Raw genomic sequence first — 25,459 nt, forward strand, 5'->3', positions numbered from 1 at the left:
GGAATCTTTCCGATTCTTCATTATTAACTATTCGACAATAAGGATTTTACCACTTATGACGTCAGAGGGGCAATATATTATAATAAAGAAATATATATAAAGACAGCCAAATAACATTTCCCGGAAATACTGTGTTGCGCAGTGCGCCATTATAAGAGCGTTTGATTTTTGATTTCAAGAGAGAAGTGGGCCGATCCCGGATTTACTGCAATACCAGGCCGACCCGTGGCGGAGGTGGAGCAAGCTCCGACCACTCCGCCGCCGTCCAAAAATAAGTTTAATATCTTGGGCCCCGATGGGACCCGTATCAGATATTAAGCTGATAAGAACAGATACTACACTTTGATCTTAGCCAAAAGGCCGAGAAGCGATAACCCGCTAGGAGCCGTCACTGTTTAACAAAGTAAAAAGAGAGAATTCGAGCATTTCAAATATTTCATAATTACGTCACCGAATGTTGGTCCTGGTGGGAGATGACAACGTTTGTAGCCATCGCGCGAACAAAGGAGAAGACGATATCTTGAATCCGTGAAATAGAGGTACACCGCCAGGCCCGGACTGGCACTTTTGGGGTCATCGGCTAGAGACAGTAGAGTGGGCCACTTTACCGGGCCGTATGGAAAAAAAATCTAAATGGTGGTTTATAGGACCATAAATAACGTATTAAGTGTACTAGATTCTACGTGAAACGTCAAACGCGTTTAAATGACCATTTAGGAAAAATTTATTATAAGCGAATAGAGCGTTCTATAAAAGTGGACCATAACCGGTCACTTTTCATACAGACTATAGAGCTGGTTCAGCAGGACTAACAACTTTTGTTATTCTTTGGTTTAAGAGAATTCGGCTTATGTCCTGTCTTTATATGAATATTTTAGAGACGTACCTTTTAGGAGTTGTAGGAGGCACCCTAGGTGTTGAAGTATGTTTGGGGTTAAGGATATTTTCATGATCTAAGTTTCATCTTAAACACGTGGATTTGGGACTAGTATTTTCTAGAATTTTTCTTATTTGCCATCATACATTTATTACAAAAATCATTTAAAATAAGAAAAAAGGCGCGGAAAGCAAAGCCGGAAATATGTGAAGCCTAGGCTAGCAACTACGCTACTAATAAAAATTGACTGCTCTCAATTTCTTACGGGTTTGCCAGATAAATATATTTCTCTAAGACGAAAAACCGGCCAAACCTTCACCTCCTCCGAACTCCAAAGGGGGAAAGCACACCACACCAATTTTATAGATTCGTAAACGCGCCTTCCCAATCGACCGCCATCACCTTACAGTCTACGGGGAGGGTGATGAAAAAACTGGTTTGGGGGGGGGGGGGGGATGAAATTTCTGCGGTAAAGGGCTTGCTCGTTGGTTGTCTGTACGATAATATCGGCGCCCAGTAAACGTTTCTAAAAAGAGTGTATAGAACGTTCTATTGGAGCCGCATGCAGCCGGTGGCCCTCGGCGATCACCAACCTACCAGGACCTGGCTAGTCGCGGCTTGTCCACCGCTATCAATTACACTCTAGCGGCAACGGCCATATCACGCTGAATACACCGGTTCTCGTCTGATCACCGAAGTTAAGCAGCGTCGAGCGCGGTCAGTACTTGGGAGGGAGACCACCTGGGAACACCGCGTGCCGTTGGCTACTCATTTATTTTCGCGGGATGGGATTTGCGTCTTTTAACAGGAAAATACCTTCATCCTATCATTTTGACGCTGCTTTTTTATGCAATTAAAAGTTCGCCCAGACGATAATATTATTTCGGTCAACTCTTGGCCTTTTTTTAACAACTGGCAGCATCTTTCCGTGAATAAAATACATGTTAGTATCAAAATTGAACAAAATAAAATGGCGAGAAAATTGGTTTTCATTTTATTCTACTTAAGGCTTGTACTTAAAATAGTACTAACTTACTTACTTACTTACTTACTTACTTACTTACTTACTTACTAACTAACTAACTAACTAACTAACTAACTAACTAACTAACTAACTAACTAATTAACTAACTAACTAACTAACTAACTAATTAACTAACTAACTAACTAACTAACTAACTAACTAACTAACGTTTATCTCTAAACAAAAACATTTCCGCGGTAAAATCCACTCTGAAATGGCCTTTTCTGGTTTTGGAATGAAGTCCAAAGTTAAAATTTTATTAACAAATTCTAATTGTGAAATATATTTTTTGTTCTAAATTTTAATCTTAAATGTAATTTAAATAGTTGAATCTAAAAAAGGACTTTTGGAAAATGTTTTATAGAAGGTTTTATCATGGGACAGCCGCATGGATTAGGGGAGTAACCCAAAAATACAAAATATCAAAACAAACCACGAAATTAAATAATAAAACGGAGACAGAGATATATTTTTTAAACAAAATAATATAGCTAACTTTTATCTATTAATTGTTTTAGGTGATGTAGTTTATGTAAAATATAAAAATGAACCTTGGCACAATATAAATTTAATGTCATGTTTTATTGATACTTAGAAAAAGTAACAAACATTTCAAAAGTCAGATCTTTGAGATCATTATTAAAAAAATATAACATTTTAAATCCGAACTCCTCTATAAATATTAAAATTATAAATTCCTAATCTACTTTAACAAAAGATATATCATATTAAGTTTAATACTATTAATGTTAGGAATAATCATGACTTTGAGATAAATAGAACAAAAATGTTTAATTCCAAATATAGTTAATTATAGAGCAATATATAATAAATGATTTTGTACTTACCAAAAATAAGCCTTGCCACTTTATATCTTGGTAATGTAGCTGCCGCGGGCGGCGGGCCCCCGGCGGCGACTCACTGTCCACGGAAGACGGGAAGAGAGAAAAAATGGAGAGGGGCTTATTTCGTGTTTTCTCTTTACGCGGAACATCTTGGCTGGAACCCAATGACCTAAAAATGAGGGGCGCGCTGTCTCTACCCACCATACCGAAACCCGCGAATTTACGTTATGAAAACCGGTTCCTTCAGCCAACCACTTAGAACATGCACGATTTACGAACCTTGGGTTACGAATAAAACCACAGGAATAACACAGAACAACCTCTTTTCGCGCCTTTATTTTACCCCTCTTACTTGCCTCCCGCTCGTCGGCCATTGCCTCTGCCCTAAACGGGGAGTCTAGCATCCACTCCTTGGGTATCCATAATGGAGGAGAGGACTGAAAGGGGGAAAACCAAGCATGGACGCGCCCAGGAAAATACCAAGGAGGATAGGAAGGGAGGCGAAGTAGGAGGGATGAACGCGGCAGCATCCTTGTAAGAAGCTTAGCGGCGGGAAAATTTCGGAAAAATGGCGGCTAGACGTAGCGTAGCTGCCGCAATCTTGCCGCCATTCATCCCTCCTACTTCGCCTCCCTTCCTATCCTCCGTGAAAATACCGCGAAAAAGAGTGTATAACTAGGTAAAAGAAAATTCAAAAACTGGAATCTTTCCGATTCTTCATTATTAACTATTCGACAATAAGGATTTTACCACTTATGACGTCAGAGGGGCAATATATTATAATAAAGAAATATATATAAAGACAGCCAAATAACATTTCCCGGAAATACTGTGTTGCGCAGTGCGCCATTATAAGAGCGTTTGATTTTTGATTTCAAGAGAGAAGTGGGCCGATCCCGGATTTACTGCAATACCAGGCCGACCCGTGGCGGAGGTGGAGCAAGCTCCGACCACTCCGCCGCCGTCCAAAAATAAGTTTAATATCTTGGGCCCCGATGGGACCCGTATCAGATATTAAGCTGATAAGAACAGATACTACACTTTGATCTTAGCCAAAAGGCCGAGAAGCGATAACCCGCTAGGAGCCGTCACTGTTTAACAAAGTAAAAAGAGAGAATTCGAGCATTTCAAATATTTCATAATTACGTCACCGAATGTTGGTCCTGGTGGGAGATGACAACGTTTGTAGCCATCGCGCGAACAAAGGAGAAGACGATATCTTGAATCCGTGAAATAGAGGTACACCGCCAGGCCCGGACTGGCACTTTTGGGGTCATCGGCTAGAGACAGTAGAGTGGGCCACTTTACCGGGCCGTATGGAAAAAAAATCTAAATGGTGGTTTATAGGACCATAAATAACGTATTAAGTGTACTAGATTCTACGTGAAACGTCAAACGCGTTTAAATGACCATTTAGGAAAAATTTATTATAAGCGAATAGAGCGTTCTATAAAAGTGGACCATAACCGGTCACTTTTCATACAGACTATAGAGCTGGTTCAGCAGGACTAACAACTTTTGTTATTCTTTGGTTTAAGAGAATTCGGCTTATGTCCTGTCTTTATATGAATATTTTAGAGACGTACCTTTTAGGAGTTGTAGGAGGCACCCTAGGTGTTGAAGTATGTTTGGGGTTAAGGATATTTTCATGATCTAAGTTTCATCTTAAACACGTGGATTTGGGACTAGTATTTTCTAGAATTTTTCTTATTTGCCATCATACATTTATTACAAAAATCATTTAAAATAAGAAAAAAGGCGCGGAAAGCAAAGCCGGAAATATGTGAAGCCTAGGCTAGCAACTACGCTACTAATAAAAATTGACTGCTCTCAATTTCTTACGGGTTTGCCAGATAAATATATTTCTCTAAGACGAAAAACCGGCCAAACCTTCACCTCCTCCGAACTCCAAAGGGGGAAAGCACACCACACCAATTTTATAGATTCGTAAACGCGCCTTCCCAATCGACCGCCATCACCTTACAGTCTACGGGGAGGGTGATGAAAAAACTGGTTTGGGGGGGGGGGGGGGATGAAATTTCTGCGGTAAAGGGCTTGCTCGTTGGTTGTCTGTACGATAATATCGGCGCCCAGTAAACGTTTCTAAAAAGAGTGTATAGAACGTTCTATTGGAGCCGCATGCAGCCGGTGGCCCTCGGCGATCACCAACCTACCAGGACCTGGCTAGTCGCGGCTTGTCCACCGCTATCAATTACACTCTAGCGGCAACGGCCATATCACGCTGAATACACCGGTTCTCGTCTGATCACCGAAGTTAAGCAGCGTCGAGCGCGGTCAGTACTTGGGAGGGAGACCACCTGGGAACACCGCGTGCCGTTGGCTACTCATTTATTTTCGCGGGATGGGATTTGCGTCTTTTAACAGGAAAATACCTTCATCCTATCATTTTGACGCTGCTTTTTTATGCAATTAAAAGTTCGCCCAGACGATAATATTATTTCGGTCAACTCTTGGCCTTTTTTTAACAACTGGCAGCATCTTTCCGTGAATAAAATACATGTTAGTATCAAAATTGAACAAAATAAAATGGCGAGAAAATTGGTTTTCATTTTATTCTACTTAAGGCTTGTACTTAAAATAGTACTAACTTACTTACTTACTTACTTACTTACTTACTTACTTACTTACTAACTAACTAACTAACTAACTAACTAACTAACTAACTAACTAACTAACTAATTAACTAACTAACTAACTAACTAACTAATTAACTAACTAACTAACTAACTAACTAACTAACTAACTAACGTTTATCTCTAAACAAAAACATTTCCGCGGTAAAATCCACTCTGAAATGGCCTTTTCTGGTTTTGGAATGAAGTCCAAAGTTAAAATTTTATTAACAAATTCTAATTGTGAAATATATTTTTTGTTCTAAATTTTAATCTTAAATGTAATTTAAATAGTTGAATCTAAAAAAGGACTTTTGGAAAATGTTTTATAGAAGGTTTTATCATGGGACAGCCGCATGGATTAGGGGAGTAACCCAAAAATACAAAATATCAAAACAAACCACGAAATTAAATAATAAAACGGAGACAGAGATATATTTTTTAAACAAAATAATATAGCTAACTTTTATCTATTAATTGTTTTAGGTGATGTAGTTTATGTAAAATATAAAAATGAACCTTGGCACAATATAAATTTAATGTCATGTTTTATTGATACTTAGAAAAAGTAACAAACATTTCAAAAGTCAGATCTTTGAGATCATTATTAAAAAAATATAACATTTTAAATCCGAACTCCTCTATAAATATTAAAATTATAAATTCCTAATCTACTTTAACAAAAGATATATCATATTAAGTTTAATACTATTAATGTTAGGAATAATCATGACTTTGAGATAAATAGAACAAAAATGTTTAATTCCAAATATAGTTAATTATAGAGCAATATATAATAAATGATTTTGTACTTACCAAAAATAAGCCTTGCCACTTTATATCTTGGTAATGTAGCTGCCGCGGGCGGCGGGCCCCCGGCGGCGACTCACTGTCCACGGAAGACGGGAAGAGAGAAAAAATGGAGAGGGGCTTATTTCGTGTTTTCTCTTTACGCGGAACATCTTGGCTGGAACCCAATGACCTAAAAATGAGGGGCGCGCTGTCTCTACCCACCATACCGAAACCCGCGAATTTACGTTATGAAAACCGGTTCCTTCAGCCAACCACTTAGAACATGCACGATTTACGAACCTTGGGTTACGAATAAAACCACAGGAATAACACAGAACAACCTCTTTTCGCGCCTTTATTTTACCCCTCTTACTTGCCTCCCGCTCGTCGGCCATTGCCTCTGCCCTAAACGGGGAGTCTAGCATCCACTCCTTGGGTATCCATAATGGAGGAGAGGACTGAAAGGGGGAAAACCAAGCATGGACGCGCCCAGGAAAATACCAAGGAGGATAGGAAGGGAGGCGAAGTAGGAGGGATGAACGCGGCAGCATCCTTGTAAGAAGCTTAGCGGCGGGAAAATTTCGGAAAAATGGCGGCTAGACGTAGCGTAGCTGCCGCAATCTTGCCGCCATTCATCCCTCCTACTTCGCCTCCCTTCCTATCCTCCGTGAAAATACCGCGAAAAAGAGTGTATAACTAGGTAAAAGAAAATTCAAAAACTGGAATCTTTCCGATTCTTCATTATTAACTATTCGACAATAAGGATTTTACCACTTATGACGTCAGAGGGGCAATATATTATAATAAAGAAATATATATAAAGACAGCCAAATAACATTTCCCGGAAATACTGTGTTGCGCAGTGCGCCATTATAAGAGCGTTTGATTTTTGATTTCAAGAGAGAAGTGGGCCGATCCCGGATTTACTGCAATACCAGGCCGACCCGTGGCGGAGGTGGAGCAAGCTCCGACCACTCCGCCGCCGTCCAAAAATAAGTTTAATATCTTGGGCCCCGATGGGACCCGTATCAGATATTAAGCTGATAAGAACAGATACTGAATTTGTTTATTATTTTTCAATAAAAATACAGTACCCTGGTCAGGTATATTTCCCGCTTTTTAAATTATTTTTAAATTACAGCAGGTCATTATTATTAATTTTTTTGACTGCATGATAACCGCAATTTACAAAAGGAGAATAATGAAGAGAAAGAGACAATTATCAAAAGAGAGCTATAAAAAAATATTTTCAAAGTGTAAAAAAATGTATAGTTAAAATAGTAAGTATTTACAAAGAGTTAAAACACTAATTATCTTGTAGAGTTAAAACACCGTGATTTCGTTCAAAATTTAAGTACTACCTTAACTTATAGATTTGCCTTTTTTCGCTTTCTTTTTTATTGGAGTGGTGCTATTGCGGCGTTTCGGATAACTTTGGAGGATTGAGGTGATGTTGTCTGTGAGTTCATCTAAGTGCCAGTTGAGAGAATCATTTCGGGTTGGAGGTTCCTTGTTTACTTTTTCGAGAAGTACTTGTAGTTCTTGTCTGGTTAATTTCTTTAAGTCGGGATTGTCGCCCAATCTCCAGGTTGCTGGATCCCATCGGGGGCCGTCAGCTGTACTGTTGTCTTGTTCGTTTGTCTCGAAGTCGCTTTTTTCACTTTCGCTGCTTAAGTCTTCTAAGGTGCTTGCGGCAACCTCCTGGTCTGGTATACCGGAATTGGCAGTTTTCTGTGGAGTAGGCGCTACTGGCAGATTTTCTTTATCGTCAGTCTCTTGTACACTCTCGTGTTCGTTCGTTGAAGATTGATCCTGGCCATCAAGTGGAACCGGGCGTCTTTCTTCTAGCGTAGCCTGCTTCTTTTCACACGAGGAAACCGTGTGGCCCACTTCGTCGCAAAAGAAACATTTTTTTACAACGCCTCTATAGTAAATAAGGGCGCGGATGCGGCCAAAAAATAAAACGTTGGGTATGGATTTCGCCATAACAATCTTCACCGAGCGGTCGCCATTTTTTACGCCCTTCAGTTGAGGATACTCGTCGAAATGGTAAGTTTTAATATTACCGTATTGTCGGAGGGTACTAATCACTGAATCCCATTGGATCCATTTAGGTATGTTCTTGATGGTAATCCAAATCCCTTCATCATCCATTGAGGTAAGTTTCCATTTCTTTTCATTAGTTTTCAGGTCGTCGCATGAGAGAGCTTCTTGAAGGAAGGCCAAGGTGGTAAACGTAATCAGGAAGATTCCCTTACCCAAAGGTTGTAGTGTATCTATGCTTTTTGGTCCAAGATGGTCGTAGATGGTTTTTGCCACGTCTAGAAAGCCGGCATCGATTTCCAGTCGAGCGGATCTTTTCTTCTCCTCCGTAGCCATTTCAGGCTAGGAGAATATCGTCTGGTAGGAGAAGCTCCAAGGAGGAGCGGCGTCAGTGGAGCGGGTCAGCAGCAACGGCAGGTAAGTACCAGGTAAGTACTTTTCTTTTCAGGAACAGGCAACAGCAGAGCGGATCGGATCGGAGCATCAACGGAACATGCGGCAAGGCAGGAACACTCGCCTCAAAGGCGTAGAAAACACTTCTCGCCTCTCGACTAAGATCGCGGAATAATACTGCAAAACAGATACTACACTTTGATCTTAGCCAAAAGGCCGAGAAGCGATAACCCGCTAGGAGCCGTCACTGTTTAACAAAGTAAAAAGAGAGAATTCGAGCATTTCAAATATTTCATAATTACGTCACCGAATGTTGGTCCTGGTGGGAGATGACAACGTTTGTAGCCATCGCGCGAACAAAGGAGAAGACGATATCTTGAATCCGTGAAATAGAGGTACACCGCCAGGCCCGGACTGGCACTTTTGGGGTCATCGGCTAGAGACAGTAGAGTGGGCCACTTTACCGGGCCGTATGGAAAAAAAATCTAAATGGTGGTTTATAGGACCATAAATAACGTATTAAGTGTACTAGATTCTACGTGAAACGTCAAACGCGTTTAAATGACCATTTAGGAAAAATTTATTATAAGCGAATAGAGCGTTCTATAAAAGTGGACCATAACCGGTCACTTTTCATACAGACTATAGAGCTGGTTCAGCAGGACTAACAACTTTTGTTATTCTTTGGTTTAAGAGAATTCGGCTTATGTCCTGTCTTTATATGAATATTTTAGAGACGTACCTTTTAGGAGTTGTAGGAGGCACCCTAGGTGTTGAAGTATGTTTGGGGTTAAGGATATTTTCATGATCTAAGTTTCATCTTAAACACGTGGATTTGGGACTAGTATTTTCTAGAATTTTTCTTATTTGCCATCATACATTTATTACAAAAATCATTTAAAATAAGAAAAAAGGCGCGGAAAGCAAAGCCGGAAATATGTGAAGCCTAGGCTAGCAACTACGCTACTAATAAAAATTGACTGCTCTCAATTTCTTACGGGTTTGCCAGATAAATATATTTCTCTAAGACGAAAAACCGGCCAAACCTTCACCTCCTCCGAACTCCAAAGGGGGAAAGCACACCACACCAATTTTATAGATTCGTAAACGCGCCTTCCCAATCGACCGCCATCACCTTACAGTCTACGGGGAGGGTGATGAAAAAACTGGTTTGGGGGGGGGGGGGGGATGAAATTTCTGCGGTAAAGGGCTTGCTCGTTGGTTGTCTGTACGATAATATCGGCGCCCAGTAAACGTTTCTAAAAAGAGTGTATAGAACGTTCTATTGGAGCCGCATGCAGCCGGTGGCCCTCGGCGATCACCAACCTACCAGGACCTGGCTAGTCGCGGCTTGTCCACCGCTATCAATTACACTCTAGCGGCAACGGCCATATCACGCTGAATACACCGGTTCTCGTCTGATCACCGAAGTTAAGCAGCGTCGAGCGCGGTCAGTACTTGGGAGGGAGACCACCTGGGAACACCGCGTGCCGTTGGCTACTCATTTATTTTCGCGGGATGGGATTTGCGTCTTTTAACAGGAAAATACCTTCATCCTATCATTTTGACGCTGCTTTTTTATGCAATTAAAAGTTCGCCCAGACGATAATATTATTTCGGTCAACTCTTGGCCTTTTTTTAACAACTGGCAGCATCTTTCCGTGAATAAAATACATGTTAGTATCAAAATTGAACAAAATAAAATGGCGAGAAAATTGGTTTTCATTTTATTCTACTTAAGGCTTGTACTTAAAATAGTACTAACTTACTTACTTACTTACTTACTTACTTACTTACTTACTTACTAACTAACTAACTAACTAACTAACTAACTAACTAACTAACTAACTAACTAATTAACTAACTAACTAACTAACTAACTAATTAACTAACTAACTAACTAACTAACTAACTAACTAACTAACGTTTATCTCTAAACAAAAACATTTCCGCGGTAAAATCCACTCTGAAATGGCCTTTTCTGGTTTTGGAATGAAGTCCAAAGTTAAAATTTTATTAACAAATTCTAATTGTGAAATATATTTTTTGTTCTAAATTTTAATCTTAAATGTAATTTAAATAGTTGAATCTAAAAAAGGACTTTTGGAAAATGTTTTATAGAAGGTTTTATCATGGGACAGCCGCATGGATTAGGGGAGTAACCCAAAAATACAAAATATCAAAACAAACCACGAAATTAAATAATAAAACGGAGACAGAGATATATTTTTTAAACAAAATAATATAGCTAACTTTTATCTATTAATTGTTTTAGGTGATGTAGTTTATGTAAAATATAAAAATGAACCTTGGCACAATATAAATTTAATGTCATGTTTTATTGATACTTAGAAAAAGTAACAAACATTTCAAAAGTCAGATCTTTGAGATCATTATTAAAAAAATATAACATTTTAAATCCGAACTCCTCTATAAATATTAAAATTATAAATTCCTAATCTACTTTAACAAAAGATATATCATATTAAGTTTAATACTATTAATGTTAGGAATAATCATGACTTTGAGATAAATAGAACAAAAATGTTTAATTCCAAATATAGTTAATTATAGAGCAATATATAATAAATGATTTTGTACTTACCAAAAATAAGCCTTGCCACTTTATATCTTGGTAATGTAGCTGCCGCGGGCGGCGGGCCCCCGGCGGCGACTCACTGTCCACGGAAGACGGGAAGAGAGAAAAAATGGAGAGGGGCTTATTTCGTGTTTTCTCTTTACGCGGAACATCTTGGCTGGAACCCAATGACCTAAAAATGAGGGGCGCGCTGTCTCTACCCACCATACCGAAACCCGCGAATTTACGTTATGAAAACCGGTTCCTTCAGCCAACCACTTAGAACATGCACGATTTACGAACCTTGGGTTACGAATAAAACCACAGGAATAACACAGAACAACCTCTTTTCGCGCCTTTATTTTACCCCTCTTACTTGCCTCCCGCTCGTCGGCCATTGCCTCTGCCCTAAACGGGGAGTCTAGCATCCACTCCTTGGGTATCCATAATGGAGGAGAGGACTGAAAGGGGGAAAACCAAGCATGGACGCGCCCAGGAAAATACCAAGGAGGATAGGAAGGGAGGCGAAGTAGGAGGGATGAACGCGGCAGCATCCTTGTAAGAAGCTTAGCGGCGGGAAAATTTCGGAAAAATGGCGGCTAGACGTAGCGTAGCTGCCGCAATCTTGCCGCCATTCATCCCTCCTACTTCGCCTCCCTTCCTATCCTCCGTGAAAATACCGCGAAAAAGAGTGTATAACTAGGTAAAAGAAAATTCAAAAACTGGAATCTTTCCGATTCTTCATTATTAACTATTCGACAATAAGGATTTTACCACTTATGACGTCAGAGGGGCAATATATTATAATAAAGAAATATATATAAAGACAGCCAAATAACATTTCCCGGAAATACTGTGTTGCGCAGTGCGCCATTATAAGAGCGTTTGATTTTTGATTTCAAGAGAGAAGTGGGCCGATCCCGGATTTACTGCAATACCAGGCCGACCCGTGGCGGAGGTGGAGCAAGCTCCGACCACTCCGCCGCCGTCCAAAAATAAGTTTAATATCTTGGGCCCCGATGGGACCCGTATCAGATATTAAGCTGATAAGAACAGATACTACACTTTGATCTTAGCCAAAAGGCCGAGAAGCGATAACCCGCTAGGAGCCGTCACTGTTTAACAAAGTAAAAAGAGAGAATTCGAGCATTTCAAATATTTCATAATTACGTCACCGAATGTTGGTCCTGGTGGGAGATGACAACGTTTGTAGCCATCGCGCGAACAAAGGAGAAGACGATATCTTGAATCCGTGAAATAGAGGTACACCGCCAGGCCCGGACTGGCACTTTTGGGGTCATCGGCTAGAGACAGTAGAGTGGGCCACTTTACCGGGCCGTATGGAAAAAAAATCTAAATGGTGGTTTATAGGACCATAAATAACGTATTAAGTGTACTAGATTCTACGTGAAACGTCAAACGCGTTTAAATGACCATTTAGGAAAAATTTATTATAAGCGAATAGAGCGTTCTATAAAAGTGGACCATAACCGGTCACTTTTCATACAGACTATAGAGCTGGTTCAGCAGGACTAACAACTTTTGTTATTCTTTGGTTTAAGAGAATTCGGCTTATGTCCTGTCTTTATATGAATATTTTAGAGACGTACCTTTTAGGAGTTGTAGGAGGCACCCTAGGTGTTGAAGTATGTTTGGGGTTAAGGATATTTTCATGATCTAAGTTTCATCTTAAACACGTGGATTTGGGACTAGTATTTTCTAGAATTTTTCTTATTTGCCATCATACATTTATTACAAAAATCATTTAAAATAAGAAAAAAGGCGCGGAAAGCAAAGCCGGAAATATGTGAAGCCTAGGCTAGCAACTACGCTACTAATAAAAATTGACTGCTCTCAATTTCTTACGGGTTTGCCAGATAAATATATTTCTCTAAGACGAAAAACCGGCCAAACCTTCACCTCCTCCGAACTCCAAAGGGGGAAAGCACACCACACCAATTTTATAGATTCGTAAACGCGCCTTCCCAATCGACCGCCATCACCTTACAGTCTACGGGGAGGGTGATGAAAAAACTGGTTTGGGGGGGGGGGGGGGGATGAAATTTCTGCGGTAAAGGGCTTGCTCGTTGGTTGTCTGTACGATAATATCGGCGCCCAGTAAACGTTTCTAAAAAGAGTGTATAGAACGTTCTATTGGAGCCGCATGCAGCCGGTGGCCCTCGGCGATCACCAACCTACCAGGACCTGGCTAGTCGCGGCTTGTCCACCGCTATCAATTACACTCTAGCGGCAACGGCCATATCACGCTGAATACACCGGTTCTCGTCTGATCACCGAAGTTAAGCAGCGTCGAGCGCGGTCAGTACTTGGGAGGGAGACCACCTGGGAACACCGCGTGCCGTTGGCTACTCATTTATTTTCGCGGGATGGGATTTGCGTCTTTTAACAGGAAAATACCTTCATCCTATCATTTTGACGCTGCTTTTTTATGCAATTAAAAGTTCGCCCAGACGATAATATTATTTCGGTCAACTCTTGGCCTTTTTTTAACAACTGGCAGCATCTTTCCGTGAATAAAATACATGTTAGTATCAAAATTGAACAAAATAAAATGGCGAGAAAATTGGTTTTCATTTTATTCTACTTAAGGCTTGTACTTAAAATAGTACTAACTTACTTACTTACTTACTTACTTACTTACTTACTTACTTACTAACTAACTAACTAACTAACTAACTAACTAACTAACTAACTAACTAACTAATTAACTAACTAACTAACTAACTAACTAATTAACTAACTAACTAACTAACTAACTAACTAACTAACTAACGTTTATCTCTAAACAAAAACATTTCCGCGGTAAAATCCACTCTGAAATGGCCTTTTCTGGTTTTGGAATGAAGTCCAAAGTTAAAATTTTATTAACAAATTCTAATTGTGAAATATATTTTTTGTTCTAAATTTTAATCTTAAATGTAATTTAAATAGTTGAATCTAAAAAAGGACTTTTGGAAAATGTTTTATAGAAGGTTTTATCATGGGACAGCCGCATGGATTAGGGGAGTAACCCAAAAATACAAAATATCAAAACAAACCACGAAATTAAATAATAAAACGGAGACAGAGATATATTTTTTAAACAAAATAATATAGCTAACTTTTATCTATTAATTGTTTTAGGTGATGTAGTTTATGTAAAATATAAAAATGAACCTTGGCACAATATAAATTTAATGTCATGTTTTATTGATACTTAGAAAAAGTAACAAACATTTCAAAAGTCAGATCTTTGAGATCATTATTAAAAAAATATAACATTTTAAATCCGAACTCCTCTATAAATATTAAAATTATAAATTCCTAATCTACTTTAACAAAAGATATATCATATTAAGTTTAATACTATTAATGTTAGGAATAATCATGACTTTGAGATAAATAGAACAAAAATGTTTAATTCCAAATATAGTTAATTATAGAGCAATATATAATAAATGATTTTGTACTTACCAAAAATAAGCCTTGCCACTTTATATCTTGGTAATGTAGCTGCCGCGGGCGGCGGGCCCCCGGCGGCGACTCACTGTCCACGGAAGACGGGAAGAGAGAAAAAATGGAGAGGGGCTTATTTCGTGTTTTCTCTTTACGCGGAACATCTTGGCTGGAACCCAATGACCTAAAAATGAGGGGCGCGCTGTCTCTACCCACCATACCGAAACCCGCGAATTTACGTTATGAAAACCGGTTCCTTCAGCCAACCACTTAGAACATGCACGATTTACGAACCTTGGGTTACGAATAAAACCACAGGAATAACACAGAACAACCTCTTTTCGCGCCTTTATTTTACCCCTCTTACTTGCCTCCCGCTCGTCGGCCATTGCCTCTGCCCTAAACGGGGAGTCTAGCATCCACTCCTTGGGTATCCATAATGGAGGAGAGGACTGAAAGGGGGAAAACCAAGCATGGACGCGCCCAGGAAAATACCAAGGAGGATAGGAAGGGAGGCGAAGTAGGAGGGATGAACGCGGCAGCATCCTTGTAAGAAGCTTAGCGGCGGGAAAATTTCGGAAAAATGGCGGCTAGACGTAGCGTAGCTGCCGCAATCTTGCCGCCATTCATCCCTCCTACTTCGCCTCCCTTCCTATCCTCCGTGAAAATACCGCGAAAAAGAGTGTATAACTAGGTAAAAGAAAATTCAAAAACTGGAATCTTTCCGATTCTTCATTATTAACTATTCGACAATAAGGATTTTACCACTTATGACGTCAGAGGGGCAATATATTATAATAAAGAAATATATATAAAGACAGCCAAATAACATTTCCCGGAAATACTGTGTTGCGCAGTGCGCCATTATAAGAGCGTTTGATTTTTGATTTCAAGAGAGAAGTGGGCCGATCCCGGATTTACTGCAATACCAGGCCGACCCGTGGCGGAGGTGGAGCAAGCTCCGACCACTCCGCCGCCGTCCAAAAATAAGTTTAATATCTTGGGCCCCGATGGGACCCGTATCAGATATTAAGCTGATAAGAACAGATACTACACTTTGATCTTAGCCAAAAGGCCGAGAAGCGATAACCCGCTAGGAGCCGTCACTGTTTAACAAAGTAAAAAGAGAGAATTCGAGCATTTCAAATATTTCATAATTACGTCACCGAATGTTGGTCCTGGTGGGAGATGACAACGTTTGTAGCCATCGCGCGAACAAAGGAGAAGACGATATCTTGAATCCGTGAAATAGAGGTACACCGCCAGGCCCGGACTGGCACTTTTGGGGTCATCGGCTAGAGACAGTAGAGTGGGCCACTTTACCGGGCCGTATGGAAAAAAAATCTAAATGGTGGTTTATAGGACCATAAATAACGTATTAAGTGTACTAGATTCTACGTGAAACGTCAAACGCGTTTAAATGACCATTTAGGAAAAATTTATTATAAGCGAATAGAGCGTTCTATAAAAGTGGACCATAACCGGTCACTTTTCATACAGACTATAGAGCTGGTTCAGCAGGACTAACAACTTTTGTTATTCTTTGGTTTAAGAGAATTCGGCTTATGTCCTGTCTTTATATGAATATTTTAGAGACGTACCTTTTAGGAGTTGTAGGAGGCACCCTAGGTGTTGAAGTATGTTTGGGGTTAAGGATATTTTCATGATCTAAGTTTCATCTTAAACACGTGGATTTGGGACTAGTATTTTCTAGAATTTTTCTTATTTGCCATCATACATTTATTACAAAAATCATTTAAAATAAGAAAAAAGGCGCGGAAAGCAAAGCCGGAAATATGTGAAGCCTAGGCTAGCAACTACGCTACTAATAAAAATTGACTGCTCTCAATTTCTTACGGGTTTGCCAGATAAATATATTTCTCTAAGACGAAAAACCGGCCAAACCTTCACCTCCTCCGAACTCCAAAGGGGGAAAGCACACCACACCAATTTTATAGATTCGTAAACGCGCCTTCCCAATCGACCGCCATCACCTTACAGTCTACGGGGAGGGTGATGAAAAAACTGGTTTGGGGGGGGGGGGGGGATGAAATTTCTGCGGTAAAGGGCTTGCTCGTTGGTTGTCTGTACGATAATATCGGCGCCCAGTAAACGTTTCTAAAAAGAGTGTATAGAACGTTCTATTGGAGCCGCATGCAGCCGGTGGCCCTCGGCGATCACCAACCTACCAGGACCTGGCTAGTCGCGGCTTGTCCACCGCTATCAATTACACTCTAGCGGCAACGGCCATATCACGCTGAATACACCGGTTCTCGTCTGATCACCGAAGTTAAGCAGCGTCGAGCGCGGTCAGTACTTGGGAGGGAGACCACCTGGGAACACCGCGTGCCGTTGGCTACTCATTTATTTTCGCGGGATGGGATTTGCGTCTTTTAACAGGAAAATACCTTCATCCTATCATTTTGACGCTGCTTTTTTATGCAATTAAAAGTTCGCCCAGACGATAATATTATTTCGGTCAACTCTTGGCCTTTTTTTAACAACTGGCAGCATCTTTCCGTGAATAAAATACATGTTAGTATCAAAATTGAACAAAATAAAATGGCGAGAAAATTGGTTTTCATTTTATTCTACTTAAGGCTTGTACTTAAAATAGTACTAACTTACTTACTTACTTACTTACTTACTTACTTACTTACTTACTAACTAACTAACTAACTAACTAACTAACTAACTAACTAACTAACTAACTAATTAACTAACTAACTAACTAACTAACTAATTAACTAACTAACTAACTAACTAACTAACTAACTAACTAACGTTTATCTCTAAACAAAAACATTTCCGCGGTAAAATCCACTCTGAAATGGCCTTTTCTGGTTTTGGAATGAAGTCCAAAGTTAAAATTTTATTAACAAATTCTAATTGTGAAATATATTTTTTGTTCTAAATTTTAATCTTAAATGTAATTTAAATAGTTGAATCTAAAAAAGGACTTTTGGAAAATGTTTTATAGAAGGTTTTATCATGGGACAGCCGCATGGATTAGGGGAGTAACCCAAAAATACAAAATATCAAAACAAACCACGAAATTAAATAATAAAACGGAGACAGAGATATATTTTTTAAACAAAATAATATAGCTAACTTTTATCTATTAATTGTTTTAGGTGATGTAGTTTATGTAAAATATAAAAATGAACCTTGGCACAATATAAATTTAATGTCATGTTTTATTGATACTTAGAAAAAGTAACAAACATTTCAAAAGTCAGATCTTTGAGATCATTATTAAAAAAATATAACATTTTAAATCCGAACTCCTCTATAAATATTAAAATTATAAATTCCTAATCTACTTTAACAAAAGATATATCATATTAAGTTTAATACTATTAATGTTAGGAATAATCATGACTTTGAGATAAATAGAACAAAAATGTTTAATTCCAAATATAGTTAATTATAGAGCAATATATAATAAATGATTTTGTACTTACCAAAAATAAGCCTTGCCACTTTATATCTTGGTAATGTAGCTGCCGCGGGCGGCGGGCCCCCGGCGGCGACTCACTGTCCACGGAAGACGGGAAGAGAGAAAAAATGGAGAGGGGCTTATTTCGTGTTTTCTCTTTACGCGGAACATCTTGGCTGGAACCCAATGACCTAAAAATGAGGGGCGCGCTGTCTCTACCCACCATACCGAAACCCGCGAATTTACGTTATGAAAACCGGTTCCTTCAGCCAACCACTTAGAACATGCACGATTTACGAACCTTGGGTTACGAATAAAACCACAGGAATAACACAGAACAACCTCTTTTCGCGCCTTTATTTTACCCCTCTTACTTGCCTCCCGCTCGTCGGCCATTGCCTCTGCCCTAAACGGGGAGTCTAGCATCCACTCCTTGGGTATCCATAATGGAGGAGAGGACTGAAAGGGGGAAAACCAAGCATGGACGCGCCCAGGAAAATACCAAGGAGGATAGGAAGGGAGGCGAAGTAGGAGGGATGAACGCGGCAGCATCCTTGTAAGAAGCTTAGCGGCGGGAAAATTTCGGAAAAATGGCGGCTAGACGTAGCGTAGCTGCCGCAATCTTGCCGCCATTCATCCCTCCTACTTCGCCTCCCTTCCTATCCTCCGTGAAAATACCGCGAAAAAGAGTGTATAACTAGGTAAAAGAAAATTCAAAAACTGGAATCTTTCCGATTCTTCATTATTAACTATTCGACAATAAGGATTTTACCACTTATGACGTCAGAGGGGCAATATATTATAATAAAGAAATATATATAAAGACAGCCAAATAACATTTCCCGGAAATACTGTGTTGCGCAGTGCGCCATTATAAGAGCGTTTGATTTTTGATTTCAAGAGAGAAGTGGGCCGATCCCGGATTTACTGCAATACCAGGCCGACCCGTGGCGGAGGTGGAGCAAGCTCCGACCACTCCGCCGCCGTCCAAAAATAAGTTTAATATCTTGGGCCCCGATGGGACCCGTATCAGATATTAAGCTGATAAGAACAGATACTACACTTTGATCTTAGCCAAAAGGCCGAGAAGCGATAACCCGCTAGGAGCCGTCACTGTTTAACAAAGTAAAAAGAGAGAATTCGAGCATTTCAAATATTTCATAATTACGTCACCGAATGTTGGTCCTGGTGGGAGATGACAACGTTTGTAGCCATCGCGCGAACAAAGGAGAAGACGATATCTTGAATCCGTGAAATAGAGGTACACCGCCAGGCCCGGACTGGCACTTTTGGGGTCATCGGCTAGAGACAGTAGAGTGGGCCACTTTACCGGGCCGTATGGAAAAAAAATCTAAATGGTGGTTTATAGGACCATAAATAACGTATTAAGTGTACTAGATTCTACGTGAAACGTCAAACGCGTTTAAATGACCATTTAGGAAAAATTTATTATAAGCGAATAGAGCGTTCTATAAAAGTGGACCATAACCGGTCACTTTTCATACAGACTATAGAGCTGGTTCAGCAGGACTAACAACTTTTGTTATTCTTTGGTTTAAGAGAATTCGGCTTATGTCCTGTCTTTATATGAATATTTTAGAGACGTACCTTTTAGGAGTTGTAGGAGGCACCCTAGGTGTTGAAGTATGTTTGGGGTTAAGGATATTTTCATGATCTAAGTTTCATCTTAAACACGTGGATTTGGGACTAGTATTTTCTAGAATTTTTCTTATTTGCCATCATACATTTATTACAAAAATCATTTAAAATAAGAAAAAAGGCGCGGAAAGCAAAGCCGGAAATATGTGAAGCCTAGGCTAGCAACTACGCTACTAATAAAAATTGACTGCTCTCAATTTCTTACGGGTTTGCCAGATAAATATATTTCTCTAAGACGAAAAACCGGCCAAACCTTCACCTCCTCCGAACTCCAAAGGGGGAAAGCACACCACACCAATTTTATAGATTCGTAAACGCGCCTTCCCAATCGACCGCCATCACCTTACAGTCTACGGGGAGGGTGATGAAAAAACTGGTTTGGGGGGGGGGGGGGGATGAAATTTCTGCGGTAAAGGGCTTGCTCGTTGGTTGTCTGTACGATAATATCGGCGCCCAGTAAACGTTTCTAAAAAGAGTGTATAGAACGTTCTATTGGAGCCGCATGCAGCCGGTGGCCCTCGGCGATCACCAACCTACCAGGACCTGGCTAGTCGCGGCTTGTCCACCGCTATCAATTACACTCTAGCGGCAACGGCCATATCACGCTGAATACACCGGTTCTCGTCTGATCACCGAAGTTAAGCAGCGTCGAGCGCGGTCAGTACTTGGGAGGGAGACCACCTGGGAACACCGCGTGCCGTTGGCTACTCATTTATTTTCGCGGGATGGGATTTGCGTCTTTTAACAGGAAAATACCTTCATCCTATCATTTTGACGCTGCTTTTTTATGCAATTAAAAGTTCGCCCAGACGATAATATTATTTCGGTCAACTCTTGGCCTTTTTTTAACAACTGGCAGCATCTTTCCGTGAATAAAATACATGTTAGTATCAAAATTGAACAAAATAAAATGGCGAGAAAATTGGTTTTCATTTTATTCTACTTAAGGCTTGTACTTAAAATAGTACTAACTTACTTACTTACTTACTTACTTACTTACTTACTTACTTACTAACTAACTAACTAACTAACTAACTAACTAACTAACTAACTAACTAACTAATTAACTAACTAACTAACTAACTAACTAATTAACTAACTAACTAACTAACTAACTAACTAACTAACTAACGTTTATCTCTAAACAAAAACATTTCCGCGGTAAAATCCACTCTGAAATGGCCTTTTCTGGTTTTGGAATGAAGTCCAAAGTTAAAATTTTATTAACAAATTCTAATTGTGAAATATATTTTTTGTTCTAAATTTTAATCTTAAATGTAATTTAAATAGTTGAATCTAAAAAAGGACTTTTGGAAAATGTTTTATAGAAGGTTTTATCATGGGACAGCCGCATGGATTAGGGGAGTAACCCAAAAATACAAAATATCAAAACAAACCACGAAATTAAATAATAAAACGGAGACAGAGATATATTTTTTAAACAAAATAATATAGCTAACTTTTATCTATTAATTGTTTTAGGTGATGTAGTTTATGTAAAATATAAAAATGAACCTTGGCACAATATAAATTTAATGTCATGTTTTATTGATACTTAGAAAAAGTAACAAACATTTCAAAAGTCAGATCTTTGAGATCATTATTAAAAAAATATAACATTTTAAATCCGAACTCCTCTATAAATATTAAAATTATAAATTCCTAATCTACTTTAACAAAAGATATATCATATTAAGTTTAATACTATTAATGTTAGGAATAATCATGACTTTGAGATAAATAGAACAAAAATGTTTAATTCCAAATATAGTTAATTATAGAGCAATATATAATAAATGATTTTGTACTTACCAAAAATAAGCCTTGCCACTTTATATCTTGGTAATGTAGCTGCCGCGGGCGGCGGGCCCCCGGCGGCGACTCACTGTCCACGGAAGACGGGAAGAGAGAGAAAAAATGGAGAGGGGCTTATTTCGTGTTTTCTCTTTACGCGGAACATCTTGGCTGGAACCCAATGACCTAAAAATGAGGGGCGCGCTGTCTCTACCCACCATACCGAAACCCGCGAATTTACGTTATGAAAACCGGTTCCTTCAGCCAACCACTTAGAACATGCACGATTTACGAACCTTGGGTTACGAATAAAACCACAGGAATAACACAGAACAACCTCTTTTCGCGCCTTTATTTTACCCCTCTTACTTGCCTCCCGCTCGTCGGCCATTGCCTCTGCCCTAAACGGGGAGTCTAGCATCCACTCCTTGGGTATCCATAATGGAGGAGAGGACTGAAAGGGGGAAAACCAAGCATGGACGCGCCCAGGAAAATACCAAGGAGGATAGGAAGGGAGGCGAAGTAGGAGGGATGAACGCGGCAGCATCCTTGTAAGAAGCTTAGCGGCGGGAAAATTTCGGAAAAATGGCGGCTAGACGTAGCGTAGCTGCCGCAATCTTGCCGCCATTCATCCCTCCTACTTCGCCTCCCTTCCTATCCTCCGTGAAAATACCGCGAAAAAGAGTGTATAACTAGGTAAAAGAAAATTCAAAAACTGGAATCTTTCCGATTCTTCATTATTAACTATTCGACAATAAGGATTTTACCACTTATGACGTCAGAGGGGCAATATATTATAATAAAGAAATATATATAAAGACAGCCAAATAACATTTCCCGGAAATACTGTGTTGCGCAGTGCGCCATTATAAGAGCGTTTGATTTTTGATTTCAAGAGAGAAGTGGGCCGATCCCGGATTTACTGCAATACCAGGCCGACCCGTGGCGGAGGTGGAGCAAGCTCCGACCACTCCGCCGCCGTCCAAAAATAAGTTTAATATCTTGGGCCCCGATGGGACCCGTATCAGATATTAAGCTGATAAGAACAGATACTACACTTTGATCTTAGCCAAAAGGCCGAGAAGCGATAACCCGCTAGGAGCCGTCACTGTTTAACAAAGTAAAAAGAGAGAATTCGAGCATTTCAAATATTTCATAATTACGTCACCGAATGTTGGTCCTGGTGGGAGATGACAACGTTTGTAGCCATCGCGCGAACAAAGGAGAAGACGATATCTTGAATCCGTGAAATAGAGGTACACCGCCAGGCCCGGACTGGCACTTTTGGGGTCATCGGCTAGAGACAGTAGAGTGGGCCACTTTACCGGGCCGTATGGAAAAAAAATCTAAATGGTGGTTTATAGGACCATAAATAACGTATTAAGTGTACTAGATTCTACGTGAAACGTCAAACGCGTTTAAATGACCATTTAGGAAAAATTTATTATAAGCGAATAGAGCGTTCTATAAAAGTGGACCATAACCGGTCACTTTTCATACAGACTATAGAGCTGGTTCAGCAGGACTAACAACTTTTGTTATTCTTTGGTTTAAGAGAATTCGGCTTATGTCCTGTCTTTATATGAATATTTTAGAGACGTACCTTTTAGGAGTTGTAGGAGGCACCCTAGGTGTTGAAGTATGTTTGGGGTTAAGGATATTTTCATGATCTAAGTTTCATCTTAAACACGTGGATTTGGGACTAGTATTTTCTAGAATTTTTCTTATTTGCCATCATACATTTATTACAAAAATCATTTAAAATAAGAAAAAAGGCGCGGAAAGCAAAGCCGGAAATATGTGAAGCCTAGGCTAGCAACTACGCTACTAATAAAAATTGACTGCTCTCAATTTCTTACGGGTTTGCCAGATAAATATATTTCTCTAAGACGAAAAACCGGCCAAACCTTCACCTCCTCCGAACTCCAAAGGGGGAAAGCACACCACACCAATTTTATAGATTCGTAAACGCGCCTTCCCAATCGACCGCCATCACCTTACAGTCTACGGGGAGGGTGATGAAAAAACTGGTTTGGGGGGGGGGGGGGGGATGAAATTTCTGCGGTAAAGGGCTTGCTCGTTGGTTGTCTGTACGATAATATCGGCGCCCAGTAAACGTTTCTAAAAAGAGTGTATAGAACGTTCTATTGGAGCCGCATGCAGCCGGTGGCCCTCGGCGATCACCAACCTACCAGGACCTGGCTAGTCGCGGCTTGTCCACCGCTATCAATTACACTCTAGCGGCAACGGCCATATCACGCTGAATACACCGGTTCTCGTCTGATCACCGAAGTTAAGCAGCGTCGAGCGCGGTCAGTACTTGGGAGGGAGACCACCTGGGAACACCGCGTGCCGTTGGCTACTCATTTATTTTCGCGGGATGGGATTTGCGTCTTTTAACAGGAAAATACCTTCATCCTATCATTTTGACGCTGCTTTTTTATGCAATTAAAAGTTCGCCCAGACGATAATATTATTTCGGTCAACTCTTGGCCTTTTTTTAACAACTGGCAGCATCTTTCCGTGAATAAAATACATGTTAGTATCAAAATTGAACAAAATAAAATGGCGAGAAAATTGGTTTTCATTTTATTCTACTTAAGGCTTGTACTTAAAATAGTACTAACTTACTTACTTACTTACTTACTTACTTACTTACTTACTTACTAACTAACTAACTAACTAACTAACTAACTAACTAACTAACTAACTAACTAATTAACTAACTAACTAACTAACTAACTAATTAACTAACTAACTAACTAACTAACTAACTAACTAACTAACGTTTATCTCTAAACAAAAACATTTCCGCGGTAAAATCCACTCTGAAATGGCCTTTTCTGGTTTTGGAATGAAGTCCAAAGTTAAAATTTTATTAACAAATTCTAATTGTGAAATATATTTTTTGTTCTAAATTTTAATCTTAAATGTAATTTAAATAGTTGAATCTAAAAAAGGACTTTTGGAAAATGTTTTATAGAAGGTTTTATCATGGGACAGCCGCATGGATTAGGGGAGTAACCCAAAAATACAAAATATCAAAACAAACCACGAAATTAAATAATAAAACGGAGACAGAGATATATTTTTTAAACAAAATAATATAGCTAACTTTTATCTATTAATTGTTTTAGGTGATGTAGTTTATGTAAAATATAAAAATGAACCTTGGCACAATATAAATTTAATGTCATGTTTTATTGATACTTAGAAAAAGTAACAAACATTTCAAAAGTCAGATCTTTGAGATCATTATTAAAAAAATATAACATTTTAAATCCGAACTCCTCTATAAATATTAAAATTATAAATTCCTAATCTACTTTAACAAAAGATATATCATATTAAGTTTAATACTATTAATGTTAGGAATAATCATGACTTTGAGATAAATAGAACAAAAATGTTTAATTCCAAATATAGTTAATTATAGAGCAATATATAATAAATGATTTTGTACTTACCAAAAATAAGCCTTGCCACTTTATATCTTGGTAATGTAGCTGCCGCGGGCGGCGGGCCCCCGGCGGCGACTCACTGTCCACGGAAGACGGGAAGAGAGAAAAAATGGAGAGGGGCTTATTTCGTGTTTTCTCTTTACGCGGAACATCTTGGCTGGAACCCAATGACCTAAAAATGAGGGGCGCGCTGTCTCTACCCACCATACCGAAACCCGCGAATTTACGTTATGAAAACCGGTTCCTTCAGCCAACCACTTAGAACATGCACGATTTACGAACCTTGGGTTACGAATAAAACCACAGGAATAACACAGAACAACCTCTTTTCGCGCCTTTATTTTACCCCTCTTACTTGCCTCCCGCTCGTCGGCCATTGCCTCTGCCCTAAACGGGGAGTCTAGCATCCACTCCTTGGGTATCCATAATGGAGGAGAGGACTGAAAGGGGGAAAACCAAGCATGG

The 25,459-nt window shown here is 39.5% G+C and overlaps 14 non-coding genes and 1 pseudogene across 14 annotated transcripts; 7 read left to right on the forward strand and 8 right to left on the reverse strand.

Annotated features, from left to right (window-relative positions):
* Positions 1–180: 180 nt before the first annotated feature.
* On the reverse strand, positions 181–372 carry LOC149920967 (U2 spliceosomal RNA). Its single transcript, XR_016477642.1, has one exon. It is a non-coding gene; the product is annotated as a U2 spliceosomal RNA (small nuclear RNA).
* Positions 373–1,524: 1,152 nt separating this feature from the next.
* LOC149920968 (5S ribosomal RNA) lies at positions 1,525–1,643 on the forward strand. The gene has a single exon (XR_016477552.1). It is a non-coding gene; the product is annotated as a 5S ribosomal RNA (ribosomal RNA).
* A 1,983-nt stretch (positions 1,644–3,626) lies between these two features.
* Positions 3,627–3,818, reverse strand: LOC149920969 (U2 spliceosomal RNA). Its single transcript, XR_016477643.1, has one exon. It is a non-coding gene; the product is annotated as a U2 spliceosomal RNA (small nuclear RNA).
* Positions 3,819–4,970: 1,152 nt separating this feature from the next.
* On the forward strand, positions 4,971–5,089 carry LOC149920970 (5S ribosomal RNA). The gene has a single exon (XR_016477554.1). It is a non-coding gene; the product is annotated as a 5S ribosomal RNA (ribosomal RNA).
* A 1,983-nt stretch (positions 5,090–7,072) lies between these two features.
* Positions 7,073–7,263, reverse strand: LOC149920971 (U2 spliceosomal RNA). Its single transcript, XR_016477670.1, has one exon. It is a non-coding gene; the product is annotated as a U2 spliceosomal RNA (small nuclear RNA).
* A 1,472-nt stretch (positions 7,264–8,735) lies between these two features.
* LOC149920972 (U2 spliceosomal RNA) lies at positions 8,736–8,835 on the reverse strand (annotated as a pseudogene).
* Positions 8,836–9,987: 1,152 nt separating this feature from the next.
* Positions 9,988–10,106, forward strand: LOC149920973 (5S ribosomal RNA). Its single transcript, XR_016477555.1, has one exon. It is a non-coding gene; the product is annotated as a 5S ribosomal RNA (ribosomal RNA).
* A 1,983-nt stretch (positions 10,107–12,089) lies between these two features.
* LOC149920974 (U2 spliceosomal RNA) lies at positions 12,090–12,281 on the reverse strand. The gene has a single exon (XR_016477644.1). It is a non-coding gene; the product is annotated as a U2 spliceosomal RNA (small nuclear RNA).
* Positions 12,282–13,434: 1,153 nt separating this feature from the next.
* LOC149920975 (5S ribosomal RNA) lies at positions 13,435–13,553 on the forward strand. The gene has a single exon (XR_016477556.1). It is a non-coding gene; the product is annotated as a 5S ribosomal RNA (ribosomal RNA).
* A 1,983-nt stretch (positions 13,554–15,536) lies between these two features.
* Positions 15,537–15,728, reverse strand: LOC149920976 (U2 spliceosomal RNA). The gene has a single exon (XR_016477645.1). It is a non-coding gene; the product is annotated as a U2 spliceosomal RNA (small nuclear RNA).
* Positions 15,729–16,880: 1,152 nt separating this feature from the next.
* Positions 16,881–16,999, forward strand: LOC149920977 (5S ribosomal RNA). Its single transcript, XR_016477557.1, has one exon. It is a non-coding gene; the product is annotated as a 5S ribosomal RNA (ribosomal RNA).
* Positions 17,000–18,982: 1,983 nt separating this feature from the next.
* Positions 18,983–19,174, reverse strand: LOC149920978 (U2 spliceosomal RNA). The gene has a single exon (XR_016477646.1). It is a non-coding gene; the product is annotated as a U2 spliceosomal RNA (small nuclear RNA).
* A 1,152-nt stretch (positions 19,175–20,326) lies between these two features.
* LOC149920979 (5S ribosomal RNA) lies at positions 20,327–20,445 on the forward strand. Its single transcript, XR_016477558.1, has one exon. It is a non-coding gene; the product is annotated as a 5S ribosomal RNA (ribosomal RNA).
* A 1,985-nt stretch (positions 20,446–22,430) lies between these two features.
* LOC149920980 (U2 spliceosomal RNA) lies at positions 22,431–22,622 on the reverse strand. Its single transcript, XR_016477647.1, has one exon. It is a non-coding gene; the product is annotated as a U2 spliceosomal RNA (small nuclear RNA).
* A 1,153-nt stretch (positions 22,623–23,775) lies between these two features.
* On the forward strand, positions 23,776–23,894 carry LOC149920981 (5S ribosomal RNA). The gene has a single exon (XR_016477559.1). It is a non-coding gene; the product is annotated as a 5S ribosomal RNA (ribosomal RNA).
* The last annotated feature ends 1,565 nt before the right edge of the window (positions 23,895–25,459 follow it).

This window comes from Leiobunum rupestre, assembly GCF_980474605.1.
Source record: "Leiobunum rupestre chromosome 9 unlocalized genomic scaffold, qqLeiRupe1.1.hap1 SUPER_9_unloc_1, whole genome shotgun sequence".
Lineage (NCBI taxonomy): Eukaryota > Metazoa > Arthropoda > Arachnida > Opiliones > Sclerosomatidae > Leiobunum > Leiobunum rupestre.